At 36.7% G+C, this 14984-nt stretch overlaps 1 protein-coding gene across 4 annotated transcripts in view; it reads right to left on the reverse strand.

Moving 5' to 3' along the window:
- Positions 1-14984, reverse strand: part of AGBL4 (AGBL carboxypeptidase 4) — a 1452665-nt gene that overhangs the window by 913067 nt on the left and 524614 nt on the right. The gene's annotated exons all lie outside the window — the stretch shown is intronic.

Here is a 14984-nt window from a genome sequence, read left to right on the forward strand (position 1 = left end):
CAGCACCATTTGTTGAAGAGGCTATCTTTTCTCCATTGCATATTTTTGGCACCTTTGTCTAGTATGAGAAAATTCTATTTATTTGGGTTTGTGTCCATATCCTCTATTCTGTACCATTGATCTACCTGTCTATTTTGGTACCAATACCATGCCATTTTTGTTACTATTGCTTTGTAGTATAGTTGAAGTTCTGGTATTGAGATACCCCGTTTCATTCTTCCTGCTAGGGATTGCTTTAGCTATTCTGGGTTTCTTATTCTCCCAGATGAATTTCATGATTGCTTGCTCTATTTCTGTAAGGTATGTCATTGGGATTTTAATTGGAATTGCATTGAATCTGTCTAGCACTATTGGTAGTATGGCCATTTTGACAATATTAATTCTGCCTATCCAAGAACATGGGAGATCTTTCCATCTTCTAAGGTTTTCTTTAATTTCTTTAGTTCTTTAGTTTCTTTAGTATTATGTAGAGGTTCTCATTGTAGAGGTGTTTCATCTCTTTTGTTAGATTGATTCCCAAGTATTTTATTTTTTTCAAGGCTATTGTGAATGGGGTAGTTTTTCTAACTTCTCTTTCTGAACATTCATCACTTGTATGTATAAAAATGCATTAGATTTATGAGCATTGATTTTATATCCTGCTATTACTGAATTCACTTATGAGTTCTAAAAGTTTTCTGGTGGAATTTCCTGGTTCCTCTAAGTATATAATCATGTCATCAGCAAATAGGGATAGTTTGAGTTCTTCTTTTCCTATTCATATCCATTTAATTCCTTTGGTCTGTCTAATTGCTCTGGCTAGAGTTTCAAGGACAATGTTGAATAGAAGTGATGTAAGGGGGCATCCCTGCCTTGTTCTAGTTTTTAGGGGGAATGCTTTCAGTTTTTCACCATTTAGAATGATATTTGCCATGGGTTTAGCATAGACGGCCTTTACACTGTTAAGGAATGTTCCCACTATCCCTATTTTTCCTAGTGTTTTGAGCATGAAGAGGTGCTATATTTTATCGAATGCTTTTTCTGCATCTATTGAAATAATCATGTGATTCTGGACTTTAAGTCTGTTGATATGGTTAATGACATTTATTGATATCCAGATGTTGAACCAACATTGCACCCCTGGGATGAAACTCACTTGATCATGGTGCACTATATTTTAATATATTTTTGTATGCGATTTGCTAAAATTTTGTTGAGAATTATTACATCAATGTTCATTAAGGATATTGGTCTGAAATTGTCATTCCTCGATGTGTCTCTCTCTGGCTTAGATATTAGGGTAATATTGGCTTCATGGAATGAGTTTGGGAGGGTTCCCTCCTCTTCTATTTCATGGAATACTTTGAGAAGTATTAGAATGAGCTCTTCTTTAAAGGTTTTGTAGAAAATGGCTGAGAACCCATCTGGTCCTGAACTTTTCTTTGTTGGTAGGCTTTTGATGACTTCTTCTATTTCATTACTTGAAATTGGTCGATTTAAATTGTGTATGTCCTCCTTCACGTAGGCAATTCATATATCTCTAGAAACCTGTTGATGTCTTCGAAATTTTCTATTTTGTTGGAGTATAGATTTTCAAAATAGCTTCTAATTATGTTTTGTATTTCAATCATATCTGTTGTGATATTTCCTTGTTCATTCCGAATTTTAGTAATTTGGGTTTTCTCTGTTCTTTGTTAGTGTGGCTAAGGGTTTATCAATTTTGTTTATTTTTTCAAAGTACCAACTATTTATTTTGTCAATTTTTTCTATTGTTTTTTTTGTTTCAGTTTCGTTGATATCAGCTATGATTTTAACTATTTCCTATCTTCTACTTCTTTGGTGTTGGTCTGTTCTTCTTTTTCTAGGGCTTTGAGCTGTAGTGTTAGGTCATTTATTTGTTGATTTTTTTTTCTTTTATTGAATGCGCTCCATGAAATGATTTTCCTCTATGTGTTGCTTTCATACTACCCAGAGATTTTGATATGATGTGTCGTTGTTCTCGTTTAGTTCTAAGAATTTTTTTTATTTCCCTCCTGATGTCTTCTGTTATCCATTCATCATATAATAGCGTATTATTTAATCTCCAGGTATTGGAGAAGTTTTTGTTTTTTATTGTGTCATTTATATCTAATTTCAATCCATTATGATCTGATAGAGTTCAAGATAGTATCTCTATCTTCTTATATTTGCTAACAGTAGTTTTGTGGCATAAAACATGGTCTATTTTAGAGAAGTATCCATGTGCTGCTGAGAAGAAAGTGTCTTTGCTCTTTGTTGGATGGTATATTCTATATGTGTCCATTAAGTCTAAATTGTTGATTGTGTTATTGAGATCTATGGTTTCTTTATTCAATTTCTGTTTGGAAGATCTATCCAGTGATGAGAGAGGCATGTTAAAATCGCCTAGTATTATTGTGTTATTGTCTATTTGGTTTCTGAAATTGAGAAGGATTGTTTGACATACATGGATGAGCCCCTGTTTGCAGCATAGATATTTATGTTTGTTATGTCTTGCTGATTTATGCTTCCCTTAAGCAGTATGTAATGTCCTTCTTTATCCCTTCTTACTAACTTTGGCTTGAAGACTACATTATCTGAAAGAGGATGGATACCCCAGCTTTTTTGCTGAGTCCATATGCATGGTATGTTTATCCCCATACTTTCACCTTTAGTCTATGGGTATCTCTATGAGGTGAGTCTATTGCAGACAACATATTGTTGGATCTTTCTTTATAATCCAATCTGCCAGTGTATGTCTTTTTATTGATGAGTTCAGGCCATTAATATTCAGGGTTTTTATTGAGATATGATTTGTATTCCCGGTCATTTGGCTCATTTTATTTTTTTGACACAACTTGGTTTCTCCTTTTTTTGACAATTGCTTTAGGCTTGTTCCTCCCGTTGCTTCTTTGCATCTTTGTTTTTCATCTCTTCCTCATGGAATATTTTGCTGAGAATGTTCTGCAATGCTGGCTTTCTTTTTATAAATTCTTTTAGCTTTTTTTTTTAATCAGGGAAGGATTTTATTTCATCATCAAATCTGACAGTTAAGTTTTGCTGGGTAGAAGATTCTTGTTTTGCATCCATTTTCTTTCAGAGTTGAAAAATGTTGTTCCAGGCCCTTCTATCTTTTAGGGTCTGGATTGAAAAAATCTGCTGATATTTTTACTGGTTTCACCCTGAATGTAATTTGGTTCTTTTCTTTCCCAGCCTTTAAAATTTTGTCTTCATTTTGTATGTTAGGTATTTTCATTATAATGTGCCTTGGTGTGGGTCTTTTATAATTTTGTGTATTTGGAGTCATATAAGCCTCTTGTACTTGATTTTGCATTTCATTCTTCAGATTTGGGAAATTTTCTGATCTTATTTCATTGAATAGATTGTTCATTCCTTTGGTTTGTTTCTCTAAGCCTTCCTGAATTCCAATAATTCTTAAATTTGGCCTTTTCATGATATTCCATAATTCTTGTAGATTCTGTTCATGATTTCTTACCATCTTCTCTGTTTCGTCAACTTTGTTTTCAAGGTTAAATGTTTTCTCTTCAATGTCTGAGGTTCTGTCTTCCAGGTGTTCTATCCTATTGGTTATGCTTTCTATGGAGTTCTTAATTTTGTTTATTGTTTCCTTCATTTCAAGGATTTCTATTTGTTTTTTTTTTCAATATCTCTTACTCTTTATTGAAATGATCTTTTGCTTCCTGTATTTTCTCTTTCAACTGTTGATTGGTGCGATCATTCAGTGCCTGCATTTGCTCTTTCATCTCATCCTTTGCTTCTCTGATCATCTTAATTATGTACATTCTGAACTCCCTTTCTGTCATTTCTTCTGCCATGCTGTCATTGGATTTTACTGATGTAACATCCAGATTTGTTTGGAGCATTTTCTTCCCTTGTTTTCTCATATAGTTCAGGTATCAGTGGATCACTGAGATATTGCAGATTTCCTTGATTGACTTATAGTGTCCCTGAAGGTTTCTAGTATATCCCCTCCTAGCCTTCAGTAGCCTGAAGTCTTGGGGAAAGTTGATAATGCAATGGCCCACAGGAAGCTGCCTCTCTTGGGGTGGTGGCCTTCAGGTGGGGTATATTCCCTGCTAGTGGGCAGAGGTGCCTCCACTGGTTGACCAATGGTCATCCAAAGGGGAACTAGGCTGCTGTAGGCTGAGGCAAGGCCTGTTTGGGCCTGTGTCTCTGGTTTTACTGTCCCTGTGGGAAAACCTCACCCAGCAGGGAAGACTCACCCGGTGGGGAGGTCTCGCTGGTCAGTTCCCCTCTTAGAGGTTTCCCTCAATCCACAACTACTGCCTGGGCTGGGCTGCCTTCCTCTGCAACGTTCCCAGGGGTCTGTACCTACCTCCTGGGCCTGGGAGCTTAGCCCTGTGCAGAAGAGTCTCCTTAGGCTGCCCCTCCTCAGAGAACCTGCCCTCAGTCCTGGAACCTTCGCTCCCCCCTAAGCTTATCTCTGTGCGGCTCTTCCACCAAGAAGCCGCCTAGGTCCTGGGACCATGCTCTGCACCTAATCGCCTGGCTGTGTGGCCCCTCCTCTGAGCTGCCACCTGGAGCCCCGGTGCAGTTGCTCTGAGTCCAAGCTTTCTGCCATGCGCCTCTTTCTCTCGGCAGCTACCTGAGCTCTGGTGCAGTTGCTCCGAGTCCAAGAGACCCACCGCACGCCTCCTCCTCCGGGCAGCCGCCCGGAGTTCCTGTGCAGTTGCTCCATGTCCAAGCAACTCACTACGCACCTCCTCCTCTGGGCAGCCGCCCGGAGCCCTGGTACAGTCATTCCAAGTCCAAGCAACTTGTTGCATGGGTTCTCCTCCAAGCAGTCGCCAGGAGCTCCAGTGGGTTGCTCCGAGTCCAAGCGAACTGCTGTGCTTCTCCTCCTCCTCCGGGCAGCCGCCTGGAGTTCCAGTGTGGTCGCTCTGAGTCCAAGCAACTTGCCACATGCCTCCTCCTCCGGGCAGCCCCCCAGTGTTCTAGTGCAGTCACTCTGAGTCCAAACAACTCACTATGCGCCTCCTCCTCTGGGCAGCCACCTGGAGCTCTGGTGGGTTGCTCCGAGTCCAAGCGTTGTGCTGAGCAGCCCTCATCTACAATGCTCCCAGTTGTCCAAGTTCACTGCTCCAGCGGGGGGAGGGGGTGTGTCATTGGCAACTCTACTTCACAAAGTTCCCTGTGTTCTGGGACTACCGCCCCATCCGGGAGCCTCCCCAATGGGAGAGACTCACCCGGTGGCTTTGAGTTGGACCCAAGGCTCTCAATATCTCCTCTTCTTGAATCCTGAGTCCTGGAGCAACATGAAATGCAGCCACCCTCTAGTCTGCCATCTTGAAACTCCAGCTCATGCATTATTTTAACATGAAAAAAAGAATCAGTGGGCAGAGGGAGGCTCAGCGGGAACTTATAGTTCCTTGGTAAGGAATTTATAAGCCTTGTACATTTTCAATGGGCAAAGAGCAGGCTGCAAGTTCTAATCCAAGCTAAACCAAGAACAGAAGCCAAGAAGAAAGAACAACAGAATAATAGAAGACAAAGAAGAATAGGGTTTTCTAGAATTCAGCTTTCTAATCACAAATTCATTCCTGAGGGCCCATTGAAGGGACCAGAAGGATTCTTTTTTTATTAAACAGCAGTTTCAACAAAGTACCTGAGTTAGGCAGAAGAGATGGAGATTAATAATATCTAAATCCTTGAGACTCTCACAGATTAATAGTACAGAAAGATAAGCAATTTCAATACAAAGTAATAAAAAGAAAAACATTGTTTTATGCTGTTACATCAATACTTGAGACTTGTTAATTAATAATCCTAGAGGCTAAACAGTCCAATATCAAGGTGCTGGCTCCTGGTGAGGGTCTTTTTGTTGTGTCATCACATGGTGGAGAGCCAGAGGACAAAAGAAGGCAAGAAATGGCTGAACTTGTCCTTTAATAATGGTACCATTCTCACCCATGAGTGTGGGGCCCTCATGGTCTACACACCTGTTAAAAATCCTACTTCTTAACACTGTAAAATAACAATTCAATTAAAAAAAATTAAGTTATTGATGGACCTTTAGTTTACTTATTTATTTATATGTGGTGCTGAGAACTGAACCTAGTGCCTCACACATGCTAGGAAAGGACTCTACCACTGAGCCACAACCCCAGCCCCAACAATTCAATTTCAACATGAATTTTGGAGGGAACAAATAATAAGACCTTAGCACACACCGAACCCATATTGACGAGTAGCAGGAAGACGCTGGAGGAACTGATACTTGAATTTATACTTCATGGATCAGTATGAGTTTGGCAGGAGAAAAATGGGAAAGAAGGGAAAGTACAGTAAGAGAATATCTAGTGCAAATCTTGTGAAAGTATACTAGCTTTGGGTGATGGTCCTAGGCAGGTGTAACTGTAGGAAAGAATGACTGACAGAAAAATAGCACCAGGTGCTTACTAACTGCTGTTTAATGAATGAGAATCCTTCTTGCCCCTTCTGTGGGTCCTCAGGGGTGAGACTATGGTCAGAAATCTGAGCTTTAGAAACTCAACATTGATCCATCAGGCTGTCTTCTACTGTTCTTTCTTCTTAGTTTACAGTTTGGGTTTAAGCAAAAATTACTTTTCACCCTATGTAGAGGAAAGATATAAGATACTAGAGTCAGAAAAACCAGTTATTAGAAGGTTCTTAAAAATAAAAACAAGACATGGAAGAGTCTGAAGTAAGATGGTGGCAATGAGAACAGATATAAGGGGTGTTTGATGAAGAAAATTTGCAATATATCTGCCTTTTTATTGTTCACCTACCTTTTTTTTTGCTCTTACATATATTTTATTAGTGAGACATTTATAGTAAGAATATGTACCAAGGCCATTTTTGCTTTTTCACTTTTCCTACTGATAAGGACACCTAAAAGGCTCATCTCTAAAGAACAGTCCTCAATAGACACAAAATCTGTTGGCAGCTTGATCTTCGAGTTCCCAGCCTTCCAGACCATGACAATTTTTTTCTTGATTGAAAGAAATAATCAATGTATGCTAGAAAGCTATTCACTTGGATGTACTATAAAGTAATGAATGGCAAAGATTTTAGTCTGTTTTATTATTCATTGTGGATAATAATTCTCTAATACACATTAAAGGATGAATATGTCTATGTCCTTAAATTTTCTAATTCTAAAAACAGAAAACATTTTAGTCAGAATTTTTGTTTGACACCATTTTCCTTCCAGTTTAGATGCAACTGCCTAACTTCCTTCTAGATGACCTAAAAAGAATGAAAAATAGTTGGATAATGCACTGATTCTATAAATTAAGAAGCAAAAGACTTGGGTAAATACTGCTGATTCAGCATTCCTTCCCCCCCCCCTTTTTTTATACCTACTTTAAAAAATCATTTATTTCTTTAATTAACAAAATACTATATATATGACATGATATTTTCATATGTACACATTATGAAAGACTAAATCAAGTTAATTTACATATGCATTAACTCACATACTTATCAATATTTTATGGTGAGAACACTCTATTGGTGATTTTAAATATGTAAGCATTATTATTAACTATAGTTATAATGGTATACTGTAGATCTCTTGAACCTATTCCTCCTTTTTAATTGAACTTTGCATACTTCAACCAATAACTCACCAGTTCCCACCCTCTATCCAGTCCCTTATAATCACCATTCTTCTCTGCTTCTAAGAGTTGGATGTTTTTAGATTGCACAAAAAGTGAAATTATGTTATAGGCATTATTTCACTCAACATAATGCCTCCAAGGTTCACCACCTATGTTGTTGCAAATTACACTATTCTTTCTTACTAAATGAACAGTATTTTATTCTGTATATGTAACACATTCTCTTTATCCATTCATTTATTGATGTATACTTGGGATAATTTCATATTTTGGCTAATGTGGAAAACACTGTAATGATCATGGGAGTACAGATATTTTTTTAAAACACTGATTTCATGTTCTTTGGATACATTACCAGTACTGGGATTGATGAATCATACAGATCTATTTTTAATCTTTTGACAACTTTACATCCTATTTTACAAAATGGCCGCAACAGTTGACATTTCCACCAGTGCATATTTCCAATAGTGCACAAGGGGTCCCTTTTCTCTACATCCTTACCAACAATGACTACCCTTCATCTTTATGATAATATACATTGTAATAAGGCATGAAGTGATACCTCTTTGTGTTTTAAATCAGTAGTTCCCTGATGATTAATGATGTTGAGCATTTTTTTCATATGCCTATTGGCCACCTGCATGTCTTCTCTTGAGAAATGTCTATTCAGATCCTTTGACCATTTTTTAAACACACTATTTTCTTGCTATTTAGTTGTTTGAGTTCCTTACATATTTTATATATGAATCCCTTCAGACATAGTATTTTCATATTCTCCCATTCTGTTGTTGCTGGTCTCCTGACTCAGTTGTATATTTTGTTGAGCACAAATTTGTTTGTGTGTTTTTGTTTGAGATAATTCTATTTGTCTATCTAAATTTTATTGCCTGTGCTTTTGGAGTCATATCCAAAAAGTAAATCACTGCCCATACCAGTGGCATGAAGTTTTTCCTTGATGTACATTTTTCACAGAATAGTTTACAGTCAGGCCTTATGTTTAACTGTTTTATTCTTTCTGTGTAAATTTTTATATGGTATGAGACAAGTGTTCGATTTCACTCATGTGCACGTGGATTTATCTTTTTTCTCCCTGTAGCTGGGAAAACAGCACATGCTACAACCCACAGGAGCCAGGGAAAAAGAGGTAAGTAGATAGCAGATATGACTTCAGTAGCTATAGCAATCTCTCTCAATATTCACATCATACACATGCTTGTATGATGATAATTCTTTTTCCCACCTGAAGCCTGGGAGGTAATTTCTAGCAAAAAGGAGAAAGGATAACATCCAAAGAAGGGAATCTATTATCAGTGAAGATAATATATATATATATATTTATTATATATTTATTATTTTATTTTATATATATATTTATTCATTTTGAGAGTTGCCTTGGTCCATTTTCTTTTCCATTTAATTAATTAATTTGCTTTTTTAAATTAATTATTTTTTTAATTTTACAGACTGCATTTTGATTCATTCCCAATAGGGTACATCTTTTAATTTCTATGGTTGTACACAATGTAGATTCATACCATTCATGTAATCATACATGAATACATAGGGTACATAGGGTAATGTCTGTCTCATTCCACCATTTTTCATGTACCCACACTCATTTCCTTCTACATAATCTAAAGTTCCTCCACTATTCTCTCACTCCCCACACTCCCTGGCCCATATTATATATCATTCTACACTTATCAGGGAAAACATTCCACCTTTGAATTTTTGGGATTGGCTTATTGCACTTAGCATGATATTCTCCAATTCCATTAATTTATTTGCAAATGCCATAATATTATTCTTCTTTATGGCTGAATAATATTCCATTGTGTATATATACCACAGTTTCTTTATTCATTCATCTGTTCAAGGGCATCCAGGTTGGTTCCACAATCTAGCTATTGTGAACTGAGCTGCTATAAATATTGATGTGGCTGCATTACTGTAGTATGCTGATTTTAAGTTCTTTGGGTATAAACTGAGGAGTGGGATAACTGGGTCAAAAGGTGGGACCATTCCAAGTTTTCTGAGGATTCTCCACACTGCTTTCCAGAGTGGGTACACCAATTTGCAACTCCACCAGCAATGTAAAAATGTGCCTTTTTTCCCACATCCACGCCAACATCTACTATTGTTTGTGTTCTTAATAATAGCCATTCTAATTAGAGTAAGATGGAATGTTAGAGTTGTTTTAATTTGCATTTCTCTAATTACTAGAGATATTGAACACTATTTTATATATTTATTAATCGCCTGTATGTCTGTCCATTTTCTTGGCCCATTTATTGATTGGGATCTTTGTATTTTTGGTGTAAAGTTTTTTTAAGTTCTTTATAAATTTTGGAGATTAGTGCTCTATCTGAACTGCTTGTAGAAAAGACTTCCTCCCACTCTGTAGGCTCTCTTTTCACATTATTGATCGTATCCTTTGCTGAAAAACAGCTTTTTAGTTTGAGTCCATCCCATTTATTGACTCTTGCTTTGATTTCTTATGCTTTGGGAGTCTTGTTAAGGAAGTCTGATTCTAAGCCAACATGATGAAGATTCAGGCCTACTTTCTCTTATTTGATGCAGGGACTCTGGTCTAATTCCTAAGTCCTTGATCCACTTTGAGTTGAGTTTTGTGCAGGGTGAGAGATAGAGGTTCAATTTCATTTTACTGCATATGGATTTCCATTTTTGCCAGCACCATTTGTTGAACAGGCTATCTTTACTCCATTGTATGTTTTTGGTTTCTTTGTCTAGTATGAGGTGACTGTTTTTATGATGGTTCGTCTCTGTGTCTTCTATTCTGTACCACTGGTCTGTCTGTCTATTTTTGGGCCAATACCATGCAGTTTTTGTTACTAATGCTCTGTAGAACAGTTTAAGATCTGGTATTGTGATACCTCCTTTTTCACTTTTTCTACTCATGATTGTTTTGGCTATTTGAGGTCTCTTGTTCTTCCAGATGAAATTCGTGATTGCTTTTTCTATTTCTATGAGGAGTGTCATTGGGATTGGAATTGGAATTGCATTGAATCTGTATAGCACCTTTGGTAGAATGGACATTTTGACATGTTAATTCTGTCTATCCAAGAACACGGGAGATCTTTCCATCTTCTAAGGTTTTCTTCAATTTCTTCAGTGTTCTATAGTTTTCATTGTAGAGCTCTTTCACCACATTTGTTAGATTGATTCCCAAGTATTTTTTTTTCCCCTGAGGCTATTGTGAATATTATGGTTTTCCTAATTTCTCTTTCAGAGAATTCATTACTTACTAATAGAAATGCATTAGATTTATGTGTATTAAATTTATATCCTGCTACTTTGCTGAATTCATTTATTAGTTCTACAAGTTTTCTAGTGGAGTTTTTTGGATCCTCTAAATCTAGAATCATGTCATCAGCAAACAGTGACAGCTTGAGTTCTTCTTTTCCTATTTGTATCCCTTTAATTTCTTTGGTCTGTCTAGTTTTTCTGGCTAGTGTTTCAAGGATGATGTTGAATAGAAGTGGTGAAAGAAGGCATCCCTGTCTTGTTCCAGTTTTCAGAGGGAATGCTTTCAGTTTTTCTCCATTAAGAATGATATTGGATGTGGGCTTAGCATAGATAGCCTTTACAATGTTGAGGAATGTTCCTACTATTCCTATTTTTTCTAGTGTTTTAAGCATGAAGGGGTGCTGTATTTTATCAAACGCTTTCTCAGCATCTATCAAAATAATCATATGATTCTTAACTTTAAATCTATTGATGTGATGAATTATATTTATTGATTTCTGGATGTTGAAACATCCTTGCATCCCTGGGATGAACCCCACTTGATCATGGTGCACTATCTTTTTAATATATTTTTGTATGTGATTTTCCAGTATTTTGTTAAGGATTTTTACATCTATGTTCATCAGGGATATTGGTCTAAAGTTTCTTTCTTTGATGAGTGTTTTTCTGGTTTTGGCATCAGAGTGATACTAGCCTCATAGAAGGAATTTGGAAGGGTTCCCTCCTTTTCTATTTCCTGGAATACATTGAGGAGTATTGGTATTAGTTCTTCTTTAAAGGCCTTATAGAATTCGGCTGAGAATCCATCTGGTCCTGGGTTTTTCTTGGTTAGTAGGCTTTTGATGGCTTCTTCTATTTTGGTGCTTGAAATTGATCTGTTTAAATTGTGTACATACTTCTGATTCAGTTTGGGAGGATCACATGTCTCTAAAAATCTGTCAATGTCTTCAGTATTTTCTATTTTGTTGGAGTACAGATTTTCAATGAAGCTTCTAATTATGTTATATATTTCAATGGTGTCTGTCATGATCTTTCTTTTTTCATCACAAATTCTAGTAATTTGAGTTGTCTCTCTCCTGTTCATTAGTGTGGTTAAGGGTTTATTAATTTTGTTTACTTTTTCAAAGAACCAACTTTTCATTTTGTTGATTTTTTAAATTGTTTCTCTTCTTTCAATTTCACTGATTTCAGCTCTGATTTTAATTATTTCCTGTCTTCTACTATTTTTGGTGTTGATCTGTTCTTTTTCTAGGACTTTGAGATGTAATGTTAGGTCATTTAGTTGTTGGCTTTTTATTTTTTTAATGTATGAGCTCAATGCAATGAACTTTCCTCTTAGTACTGCTTTCAGAGTGACCCTGAGATTTTGATATGTTGTATCACTGTTCTCATTTACCTCTAAGGAATTTTTTTATTTCTCCCCTGATGTCTTCTGTTATCACTGCATCATTCAATAGCATATTATTTAGTCTCCAGGTGTAGCAGTAGTTTTTGGTTGTTATTTTATCATTGATTTCTAATTGCATTCCATTATGGTCTGATAGAATACAAGGTAGTCTCTGTATTTTTTTGTATTTACTAATGACTTCTATGTGGCATAGCATATTGTCCATTTTGGAGAAGGATCCATGATCTGCTGAGAAGAAAGTATATTTGCTTGATAATGGATGAATTACCCTGTAAATGTCTGTTAAATCTATATCATTAATTGTATTATTTAGTTCTTAGTTTCTTTGTTCAGTTTTTGTTTGGAGGATCTATCCAGTGGTGACAGTGGTGTGTTAAAGTCCCCCACTATTATTGTGATTTGGTCTATTTGATTCTTAAAATTGAGAATGGTTCATTTGATGTACATAGATGTTCCATTTTGGGGGCATAAATATTTAAAATAATTATGTCTTGCTGTTTTATGCTTCCCTTAAGCAGTATGTAATGTCCTTCTTTATCCCTTCTGACTAACTTTGGCTCGAAGTCCACATTATCTGAAATGAGGATGGAGACCCCTGCTTTTTTACTGGGTCCATGTGCCTGGTATGTTTTTCCCCATCCTTTCACCTTTAGTCTGTGAATGTCTTTTTCTATGAGATGAGTCTCTTGAAGGCAGCAAATTGTTGGGTCTTTCTTTCTAATCCAGTCTGCCAGTCTATATCTTTTGATTTTTGATTATTGAGTTTAGGTCATTAAGGGTTATTATTGTGGTATGATTTGTATTCCTGGTCATTTTGGCTTATTTTTGGTTTTTCACTCGACTTGGTTTCTCCTTTGATTGGCTTTTCCTTTAGGGTAGTTCCTCCCTTTTCTGACATGTATTGTTGTTTTTCATTTCCTCCTCACAAAATATCTTGCTGAGAATGTTCTATAGTACAGGCTTTCTATTTGTAAAATCCTTTCACTTTTGTTTATCATGGAAAGATTTTATTTCATTGTCAAATCTGAAGGTTAGTTTTGCTGGGTATAGGATTCTTGGTTGGCATCCATGTTCTTTCAGAGTTTGAAATACTTTTGTTCCAGGCCCTTCTTGGTTTTAGAGTCTAGGTTGAGAAATCTGCTGATATCCATATGGTTTCCCCCTTATATGTAATCTGATGCTTTTCTCTTGCAGCCTTTAAAATGCTATCTTTATCCTGTATGTGAGATTTTCATTATAACATCCCTTGGTATGGATCTGTTGTAATTTTGTGCACTTTGTGTTCTGTAAGCCTCTTGTATTTGATTTTCCACTTCATTTTTCAGGCTGGGGAAAATTTCTGGTATCATTTCATTGAATAGTTTGTTCATGCCTTTGGTTTGTATCTCTGTGCCTTCCTCAATCCCAATTATTCTTAATTTCGGTCTTTTCATGATATCCCATAATTCTTGGCAATTCCATTCATGATTTCTTGACATCTTCTCAGTTTTTTCAACCTTATTTTCAAGATTAACTATTTTGTCTTCATTGTCTCAGATTCTGTCTTCCACGAGATCTATTCTGTTGGTGATGCTCTCTATTGAGTTTTTCATTTGGTTTATTGTTTCCTTCATTTCAAGTATTTTTCTTTGGTTATTTTTCAGAATCTCTATCTCTTTATTAAATTGTTATTTTGCTTCCTGCATTTACTCTTTTAACTGTTTACTAGAATGAGCATGCATTGCCTGCATTTGCTCTCTTATCTCATTTTTTGCTTCACGGATCATTTTAATTATGAAGATTCTAAACTCTTTTTCTGTCATTTCTACTGCCATGTTGTTATTGGAGTCTCTCAAAATAGCATCTTGGTTTGTTAGGGGCTTTCTCCCTGTGTTTTTCATATTATTTCTGTATAGTCCCCTCTAGCAGTGAAGATCAGAGGTATTGAAGTTCCCCCCCTGTGGGCTTATCATGACCCTGCAGTTTTCTAATACCTCTCCTTTGAAGGGGAGATCAATATTAATAGCACCGAATACAGAAAAAATGCAACCCTGAACCAGATAGCCTCTATAAAGTCTTTAACATTATTGTAATAAACAGGATGAGTCCAATTACTATTTACAGTATTTCTAGTTGTGAACGAAGAGGATGGGGAAGGGTGTAGGATATAAGTGGGTAAATAGGGGTAACTGTCAAAGGGCCTCCAATCTCCTGTAGGTATCTCAGGATACCTGTAGGAGCCGCCCTTCCAATGATGATGGCCATGTCCTCAGGAATAATTCAAAATGCCTGCACCAGGCTCCAAAGAAGCTGGGGAGCCCCAGCAATGGCATGCCAAACAGTGTGGGGGGCAGGTATGTTGTCCGGTGTCCCTCTGTGGTGGGGGTAGCAGGCGGGCGGGCCCAGTGACCAGAGTCTCTCTGCAGTACATGTGGTGGGCAGGCTCCACGTGGGTGAATCTTGAATATTTTTTTCAATGTATTTGTTCTTTTTAGATACACACAATAGTACAGTGTATTTTGACACATTACATATACATGGAGTATAGCTTATTCTCATTAGTATTCCTCTCGTTTACATGATTTGGAGTTTCAACAGTCATGTATTCATATATGAACATAGGAAAGTCATGTCCAATTCATTCTACTGTTTTTCCTATATACCCCTGCTTTGACCTTCATTCTCTTTTGTCTAATCCAGTGAACTTCTATCTACCCCACCAC

This window comes from Sciurus vulgaris (genome assembly GCF_902686455.1).
Source record: "Sciurus vulgaris genome assembly, chromosome: 1".
Classification (NCBI taxonomy): domain Eukaryota; kingdom Metazoa; phylum Chordata; class Mammalia; order Rodentia; family Sciuridae; genus Sciurus; species Sciurus vulgaris.